Below are 10,000 nucleotides of genomic sequence, written 5' to 3'. Positions count from 1 at the left end.
TGAAGTGTCATATGCATTACATGTTCTTCTCCAACAATTGTTGCTGGAGCTTCAGTCGGAGGTTCCCTTCTCTCTGGTCTTACAAAGTCCCTGCCTTATATTCATCAAGCTCCAAATAAACTCAACAAAAAAAGAAATGTCCTCTCGCTGTCAACTGCGTTTATTTTCAGCAAACTTAACATGTGTAAATATGTGTATGAACATAACAAGATTCAACAACTGAGACATAAACTGAACAAGTTCCACAGACATGTGACTAACAAAAATGGAATCACGTGTCCCTGAACAAAGGGGGGGTCAAAATCAAAAGTAACAGTCAGTATCTGGTGTGGCCACCAGCTGCATTAAGTACTGCAGTGCATCTCCTCCTCATGGACTGCACCAGATTTGCCAGTTCTTGCTGTGAGATGTTACCCCACTCTTCCACTAAGGCACCTGCAAGTTCCTGGACATTTTTGGGGGGAATGGCCCTAGCCCTCCCCCTCCGATCCAACAGGTCCCAGACGTGCTCAATGGGATTGAGATCCGGGCTCTTCGCTGGCCATGGCAGAACAATGACATTCCTGTCTTGCAGGAAATCACGCACAGAATGAGCAGTATTGCTGGTGGTATTGTCATGCTGGAGGGTCCTGTCAGGATGAGCCTGCAGGAAGGGTACCACATGAGGGAGGAGGATGTCTTCCCTGTAACGCACAGCATTGAGATTGCCTGCAATGACAAAAAGCTCAGTCCGATGATGCTGTGACACACCGCCCAGACCATGACGGACCCTCCATTTCCAAATCGATCCCGCTCCAGAGTACAGGCCTCGGTGTAACGCTCATTCCTTCAACGATAAACGCGAATCTGACCATCACTCCTGGTGAGACAAAACCGCGACTCATCAGTGAAGAGCACTTTTTGCCAGTCCTGTCTGGTCCAGCGACGGTGGGTTTGCGCCCATGGGCGACGTTGTTGCCGGTGATGTCCGGTGTGCCTACAACAGGTCTGCAAGGCCTCAGTCCAGCTTCTCTCAGCCTATTGCGTACAGTCTGAGCACTGATGGAGGGATTGTGCGTTCCTGGTGTAACTCGGGCAGTTGTTGTTGCCATCCTGTACCTGTCCCGCAGGTGTGATGTTCGGATGGACCGATCCTGTGCAGGTGTTGTTACACGTAGTCTGCCACTGCGAGAACGATCAGCTGTCCGTCCTGTTTCCCTGTAGCGCTGTCTTAGGCGTCTCACAGTATGGACATTGCAATTTCTTGCTCAGGTCACATTTGCAGTCCTCATGCCTCCTTACAGCATGCCTAAGGCACGTTTACGCAGATTAGCAGGGACCCTGGGTGTCTTTCTTTTGGTGTTATTCAGAGTCAGTAGAAAGGCCTCTTTAGTGTCCTAAGTTTTCATAACTGTGACCTTAATTGCCTACCGTCTGTAAGCTGTTAGTGTCTTAACGACCGTTCCACAGGTGCATGTTCCTTAATTGTTTATGGTTCATTGAACAAGCATGGGAAACAGTGTATAAACCCTTTACAATGAAGATCTGTGAAGTTATTTGGATTTTACGAATTATCATTGAAAGACAGGGTCATGAAAAAGGGATGTTTCATTTTTTGCTGAGTTTAGGATTTTTCAACCAAATCAAAAAAAAATGTCACGTGCCGAATACCAAAAGTGCAGGTAGACCTTAAAGTGAAATGCTTACTTACAAGCCCCTAATCAACAATGAAGTTTTAAGAAAAATAAGAGTTAAGAAAAGTAGTAAAAAATAAAAGAGCAACAATAAAATAACAATAACGAGGCTATATACAGGTGGTCGGTACCGAGTCAATGTGCGGGGTACAGGTTAGTCGAGGTAATTGAGGTAAAATGTACATGTACTGTAGGTAGGGGTAACGTTACTAACCCAATTTACCAATGTTCTACCTCATTCAACCCCTACTTTTCAAGGTTCTACCTCATTTAAACCATGTTTACTAATGTTATACCTCATTCAACCCCTATGTTTCAATGTTATACCTCATTCAACCCCTATTTACCAATGTTTTACCTCATTTAAACCCTGTTTACTAATGTTATACCTCATTCAACCCCTATGTTTCAATGTTATACCTCATTCAACCCCTATTTACCAATGTTTTACCTCATTTAAACCCTGTTTACTAATGTTATACCTCATTCAACTCCTATGTTTCAATGTTATACCTCATTTAAACCCTATTTACCAATGTTTTACCTCATTTAAACCATGTTTACTAATGTTCTACCTCATTCAACCCCTATGTACAAATGTTTTACCTCATTCAACCCCTATTTACCAATGTTTTACCTCATTCAACCCCTTTTTACCAATGTTCTACCTCATTCAACCCTTATTTACCAATGTTTTATCTCATTCAACCCCTATTTACACATTGTTGACCTCATTCAACCCTTATTTACCAATGTTTTAACTCATTCAGCTCCTATTTACCAATGTTCGCACAACACAATGATATCAATCAGATGTCCTCTGATATATACATTACGCATGCACACACACATGCACGCGCACATGTGTGCCCTTTCCTCAGTGGCACTGGCTTCCCCGAGTGTCATCTCTTATGTAGGGAACTGCTAAGCTGACAGGCTTTGCATCAAAATATGCAATATCAATAAACATGGCAAAGTGAGAGGGGGAGAAAATCGTCCCAGGAACTGTAATAGATTAATAATGAATGAATAATACATTAAATCATAAACCACTTGTCTAAATGTATCAACATCCATCTGAATGACAAGGATGTAAACAAAGAGGAGTTTTGACAGCCATCGCAGACGCACACACACACACACAGCTATCTTGGGATATGTAATTTACACCCAGAAGGCCACAGTGTCTTTTCATATATTTTAGAAGTGTCTTGTCTTTACAGTGCTAATAACTGGATACTCAGGACTGTGGTGTTTTCCCTGGTGCTGTGTTATATTAACAACAGCATCTCTCTATGTTAAGGTGTCTGAGCTCACTGAAGTCTTAACGTTAAATAAAGAAACATATGGAAATCACTGGAGGGGAAAAAACCGCAGGACTTTGATGGTTATGTCAAATATGTCTAGCCTGTATATATTTCTACCTTTGTGTGTATATGTTGTTTTTGTGTATTTTTTACAGTCATTTAAAATGTAAATATTGCCAGCTACCCGCGATGGAATTTGTCCCTCGATTAGTCCTCAAAGGGGACAGTGGAGACTTTCATTAGCAATGTGTTGATGTTATCAGGCTTTGGTGCCATTGCTCAGTATGCCGTATTCATCCGCCGCCTTCTAACCGGCTCTACTTTGATTTGATTAAAAGGCTGTCCTCCTTTTTGATTTAGCCTCCACCAAAACTCCAGATGGAATAGGTTGAAAAACTCTTCAAATCTAACTGCATTGTGGGGGGAAATCAAACTCCACAGAAAAAACTAACTCAAGACCTTGATAGAAGTGCATAGCCATGCTGAATTACTTTTGAAAAGTGGGCACTTTTGCACTTTCATGTCTGGCTTTTGGTTCCATAATGAAGACGGTAGGAAATCAGTAGTTGTTTGGATTTGTTGTTAGTCTGTTGCAGCACAAGCTAGGTCTGACATATACAACAGACAACAGTCGTACTGCTGTCTCCAACCCGATTGTCTTTTCTCTATCTATCTCTCTCTTTCTTTCTGTCTCTCTTGTTTTCTGTCTCTGTATTTCAACCCCCCTCATTTCAATGCTTCTTTAATTTAACATCTCTCTCCCTTCCTCTCTCCCTCTCCCTCCTCTCTCTCTCTCTCCTTCCCTCTTTCCCCTCTCTACCCCCCTCTCTCGCTCTCTCTTTCTGTCTCTCTCTCTCTGTCTCTGTATCTCTCTCTCTCTCTCCATCTCTCTCTCTCTCTCTTTCTTTCTCTCTCTCTTTCTCTCTTTCTCTCTTTCTCTCTCTCTCTCTCTCTCTCTCTCTCTCTCTCTCTCTCTCTCTCTCTCTCTCTCTCTCTCTCTCTCTCTCTCTCTCTCTCTCTCTCTCTCTCCATATCTCTCCCCCCTCTCTCGCTCTCTCTGTCTCTCTCTCTCTCACTATCTATCTCTCTACCCCTCTCTCTCTCTCCATCTCTCTCTCTCTCTCTCTCTCTCTCTCTCTCTCTTCATATCTCTCCACCCTTCTCTCCCTCTCTCTGTCTCTCTCTCTCTCACTATCTATCTCTCTACCCCTCTCTCTCTCCATCTCTCTCTCTCCCTCTCTCTCTCTCTGTCTCTCTCTCTCTCTCGCTCTCTATCTCTCTACCCCTCTCTCTCTTTCTCTCTCTCTATCCCTCTCTCTCTCCATCTCTCCTCCCCCCCCCCCTCTCTCTCTCCTATAGTGGAAGGCCAGTGGTTGGACTGGGCTCCGTGGTCTAGGTGCAGTGAAACCTGTTCCACAGGGAGCCAGCAGAGACAGAGGAGGTGTAGTGCATCGGTGCATGGCTGGGCAGAGTGTAAAGGACCACACCAGGAGACCAGGGAGTGTACCAACCCATCTTGTAGTGGTAAGACAAAAATATACACACACATAGAGAACAGACAGACAGATATATATATGTGTGTATATCTGCATGTTATGACATCATATGCATTAAACCATCTCCCATCATTTCTCCACCCTTCCCCTTCCCTCCCTCTCTCTCCAGGTGGGGGTAACTGGGGCAGCTGGAACCACTGGAGTCTGTGCAGTAAGACGTGTGACTCAGGGTGGCAGCGTCGCTTCAGGATGTGTGAGGGGACAGGGATACAGGGTTACCCCTGTGATGGCTCCGGAGAGGAGGTCCGCTCCTGCAACGACAAGAAGTGCCCCGGTCAGAGTCTGTGTGTGTGTTTGTGTCTCAGTGTGTATTTATGTCTCTTTGTGTCGCTGTGTGTGTTTGTCTCTTTGTGTCTCAGTGACTGTTTAAGTCTCTTTGTGTCTCAGTGTGTGTTTAAGTCTCTTTGTGTCTCTGTGTGTGTGTGTGTCTCTTTGTGTCTCTGTGTGTGTGTATGTCTCTTTGTGTCTCTATGTGTGTTTACGTCGCTTTGTTTCTCTGTGTGTGTGTGTCTCTTTGTGTTTCTGTGTGTGTGTGTGTGTGTTTGTGTGTCTCTCTGTGTTTGTGTGTGTGTTTGTGTGTGTGTGTGTTCGGGTAGGGACTGTGTGTGTGTGATGGTATGAGGGCTGTGTGTGTGTGTCTGTGTGTGTTCATTGAGAGGGCGAACTGTGTGTGTGTGTCTGTGTGTGTTCATTGAGAGGGCGAACTGTGTGTGTGTGTCTGTATGTGTTCATTGAGAGGGCGAACTGTGTGTGTGTGTCTGTGTGTGTTCATTGACAGGGCGAACTGTGTGTGATTATTGGTGATAATTTGCGAACATGTTTGTATTTGTTGAAATGTGTTGTGGGGTATTTGTTTAATAGGCTCAGTTATAAGTGTATTGAGTTACGTGTAGTGGGGGTACAATTGTATCTGTAATGATTGTGGAATGAGGGGAATTGACGGTTCTTCATGTGTCAGTCAAACTGCATCACAGAGAGTGGATGATTCCCTGTAGTGAAGACAACACTATAGCACAGCTTACCCAGCTACCACATAACGTCCTGAGAACCTAATGTTTCTTAGAGCTTGGTGAGAGCATGGTTGTCCATTGGTTATTTAACATACAACCTTCCCACAATATTCTGCAAATGGTACAGGATACCCCGCTCGCACATAACGTTCTGAGAACCATATGTTTCTCACGTGGGGATTCCAGTACTTCAGCGTAACGTTTTCTAAAGGGTTCCTCATGGTTCTTTTTAAAGTCATGTTCTCAGAACATTAAGAACAGTTTCCATAAAAAGCAGAAGAAAACATTAGTAATGTTCAAATAACGTTCTAAGAATGTTATTTAAAAACATGTATACAACAGGTGGGTCTTAATCCTGAATGCTGATTGGTTAAAAGCGCATTCCAAACGCTGTCTATTCCACAAGTTACCGTTGGCTAAATCTATGATGTAATAAAATGCCTATTTTCTCTGTTCCATCTGAGTGCACAATCCACTGTCTCATTAGCCCAGCCAGACAATTTCTAAACTTGATCTCAACTAGAAAAAGCCTCTGGACTTTATATCATATTTCTTTTAGACTAACATTTAGTTTTCAACAGCAGAGATTTGTTTTCAACCTTGCTGTCTGTCTCTCCGACATTTGCAACATTGTTTCAATATTCAAATTCGGTCTCCAGCTTTCCCATAGTAATGAACGTGTCGGGAGTTGGGATAAGACAGACAGGCAGTTTTTCTCAGCCAGCCAGACATGAACCAGCATCATTGTTATGGATATACAGTAAAAGTCAGAAGTTTGGACACACCAACCCATTCAATGATTTTTCTTTAGACCTCAAAACTATGAAATAAGACATATGGAATCATGTAGTAACCAAAAAAGTGTTAAATAAATCAAAATATTTTTTATATTTGAGATTCTTCAAAGTAGCCACCCTTTGTCTTGATGACAGATTTGCACACTCTTGGCATCTCTCATCATCACTCATTACCTAGGTTTACCTCCACTGTATTCACATCCTACCATACCTTTGTCTGTACATTATTCCTTGAAGCTATTTTATCGCCCCCAGAAACTTCCTTTTACTCTCTGTTCTAGACGTTCTAGACGACCAATTCTCATCGCTTTTAGCCGTACCCTTATCCTACTCCTCCTCTGTTCCTCTGGTGATGTAGAGGTGAATCCAGGCCCTGCAGTACCTAGCTCCACTCCTATTCCCCAGGCGCTCTCTTTTGATGACTTCTGTAACCGTAATAGCCTTGGTTTCATGCATGTTAACATTAGAAGCCTCCTCCCTAAGTTTGTTTTGTTCACTGCTTTAGCACACTCTGCCAACCCAGATGTTTTAGCCGTGTCTGAATCCTGGCTTAGGAAGACCACCAAAAATTCTGACATTTTCATCCCTAACTACAAGATTTTCAGACAAGATAGAACGGCCAAAGGGGGCGGTGTTGCAATCTACTGCAAGGATTGCCTGCAGAGTTCTGTTTTACTATCCAGGTCTGTTCCCAAACAATTTGAACTTCTACTTTTAAAAATCCACCTCTCTAAAAACAAGTCTCTCACTGTTGCCGCCTGCTATAGACCACCCTCTGCCCCCAGCTGTGCTCTGGACACCATATGTGAACTGATTGCCCCCCATCTATCTTCAGAGCTTGTGCTGCTAGGCGACCTAAATTGGAACATGCTTAACACCCCAGCCATCCTACAATCTAAGCTTGATGCCCTCAATCTCACACAAATTATCAATGAACCTACCAGGTATCACCCCAATTCCGTAAACACGGGTACCCTCATAGACATCATCCTAACCAACTTGCCCTCCAAATACACCTCTGCTGTTTTCAACCAAGATCTCAGCGATCACTGCCTCATTGCCTGTATCCGTAATGGGTCAGCGATCAAACGACCTCCACTCATCACTGTCAAACGCTCCCTGAAACACTTCAGCGAGCAGGCCTTTCTAATCGACCTGGCCGAGGTATCCTGGAAGGATATTGATCTCATCCCGTCAGTAGAGGATGCCTGGATATTTTTTAAAAATGCCTTCCTCACCATCTTGAATAAGCATGCCCCATTCAAGAAATTTAGAACCAGGAACAGATATAGCCCTTGGTTCTCTCCTGACCTGACTGCCCTTAACCAACAGAAAAACATCCTATGGCGTTCTGCATTAGCATCGAACAGCCCCCGTGATATGCAACTTTTCAGGGAAGCTAGAAACCAGTATACACAGGCAGTTAGAAAAGCCAAGGCTAGCTTTTTCAAGCAGAAATTTGCTTCCTGCAACACAAACTCAAAAAAGTTCTGGGACACTGTAAAGTCCATGGAGAATAAGAACACCTCCACCCAGCTTCCAACTGCACTGAAGATAGGAAACACTGTCACCACCGACAAATCCACTATAATTGAGAATTTCAACAAGCATTTTTCTACGGCTGGCCATGCTTTCCACCTGGCTACCCCTACCCCGGTCAACAGCACTGGCCTCCCCTCTGCTACTCGCCCACGCCTTCCCCATTTCTCTTTCTCCCAAATACAGTCAGCTGATGTTCTGAAAGAGCTGCAAAATCTGGACCCTTACAAATCAGCCGGGCTAGATAATCTGGACCCTTTCTTTCTAAAACTATCTGCTGAAATTGTTGCCACCCCTATTACCAGCCTTTTCAACCTCTCTTTCGTGTCGTCTGAGATTCCCAAAGATTGGAAAGCAGCTGCGGTTATCCCCCTCTTCAAAGGGGGGGACACTCTTGACCCAAACTGCTACAGACCTATATCTATCCTACCCTGCCTTTCTAAGGTCTTCGAAAGCCAAGTCAACAAACAGATTACCGACCATCTCGAATCCCACCATACCTTCTCCGCTATGCAATCTGGTTTCAGAGCTGGTCATGGGTGCACCTCAGCCACGCTCAAGGTCATAAACGATATCTTAACCGCTATCGATAGGAAACAGTACTGTGCAGCCATATTCATTGACCTGGCCAAGGCTTTTGACTCTGTCAATCACCACATCCTCATCGGCAGACTCGACAGCCTTGGTTTCTCTAATGATTGCCTCGCCTGGTTCACCAACTACTTCTCTGATCGAGTTCAGTGTGTCAATTCGGAGGGTCTGTTGTCCGGACCTCTGGCAGTCTCTATGGGGGTGCCACAGGGTTCAATTCTTGGACCGACTCTCTTCTCTGTATACATCAATGATGTCGCTCTTGCTGCTGGTGAGTCTCTGATCCACCTCTACGCAGACGACACTATTCTGTATACTTCTGGCCCTTCTTTTGACACTGTGTTAACAACCCTCCAGGCGAGCTTCAATGCCATACAACTCTCCTTCCGTGGCCTCCAATTGCTCTTAAATACAAGTAAAACTAAATGCATGCTCTTCAACCGATCGCTGCCTGCACCTGCCCGCCTGTCCAACATCACTACTCTGGACGGCTCTGACTTAGAATATGTGGACAACTACAAATACCTAGGTGTCTGGTTAGACTGTAAACTCTCCTTCCAGACTCACATCAAGCATCTCCAATCCAAAGTTAAATCTAGAATCGGCTTCCTATTCCGCAACAAAGCATCCTTCACTCATGCTGCCAAACATACCCTTGTAAAACTGACCATCCTACCAATCCTCGACTTCGGTGATGTCATTTACAAAATAGCCTCCAAAACCCTACTCAATAAATTGGATGCAGTCTATCACAGTGCCATCCGTTTTGTCACCAAAGCCCCATATACTACCCACCACTGCGACCTGTACGCTCTCGTTGGCTGGCCCTCGCTTCACACTCGTCGCCAAACCCACTGGCTCCAGGTCATCTACAAGACCCTGCTAGGTAAAGTCCCCCCTTATCTCAGCTCGCTGGTCACCATAGCAACGCCCACCCGTAGCACGCGCTCCAGCAGGTATATCTCTCTGGTCACCCCCAAAACCAATTCTTCCTTTGGCCGCCTCTCCTTCCAGTTCTCTGCTGCCAATGACTGGAACGAACTACAAAAAATCTCTGAAACTGGAAACACTTATCTCCCTCACTAGCTTTAAGCACCAGCTGTCAGAGCAGCTCATAGATTACTGCACCTGTACATAGCCCATCTATAATTTAGCCCAAACAACTACCTCTTTACCTACTGTATTTATTTATTTTGCTCCTTTGCACCCCATTATTTATATCTCTACTTTGCACCTTCTTCCACTGCAAACCAACCATTCCAGTGTTTTTTTTTACTTGCTATATTGTATTTACTTCGCCACCATGGCCTTTTTTATATTTTTATTTATTAATATATTTTATTTGCCTTCACCTCCCTTATCTCACCTCACTTGCTCACATTGTATATAGACTTATTTTTCACTGTATTATTGACTGTATGTTTGTTCTACTCCATGTGTAACTATGTGTTGTTGTATGTGTCGAACTGCTTTGCTTTATCTTGGCCAGGTCGCAATTGTAAATGAGAACGTGTTCTCAATTTGCCT

The sequence above is a fragment of the Salvelinus namaycush genome, chromosome 32, assembly GCF_016432855.1.
Source record: "Salvelinus namaycush isolate Seneca chromosome 32, SaNama_1.0, whole genome shotgun sequence".
Lineage (NCBI taxonomy): Eukaryota > Metazoa > Chordata > Actinopteri > Salmoniformes > Salmonidae > Salvelinus > Salvelinus namaycush.
Note: the sequence above shows the minus strand (reverse complement) of the source record.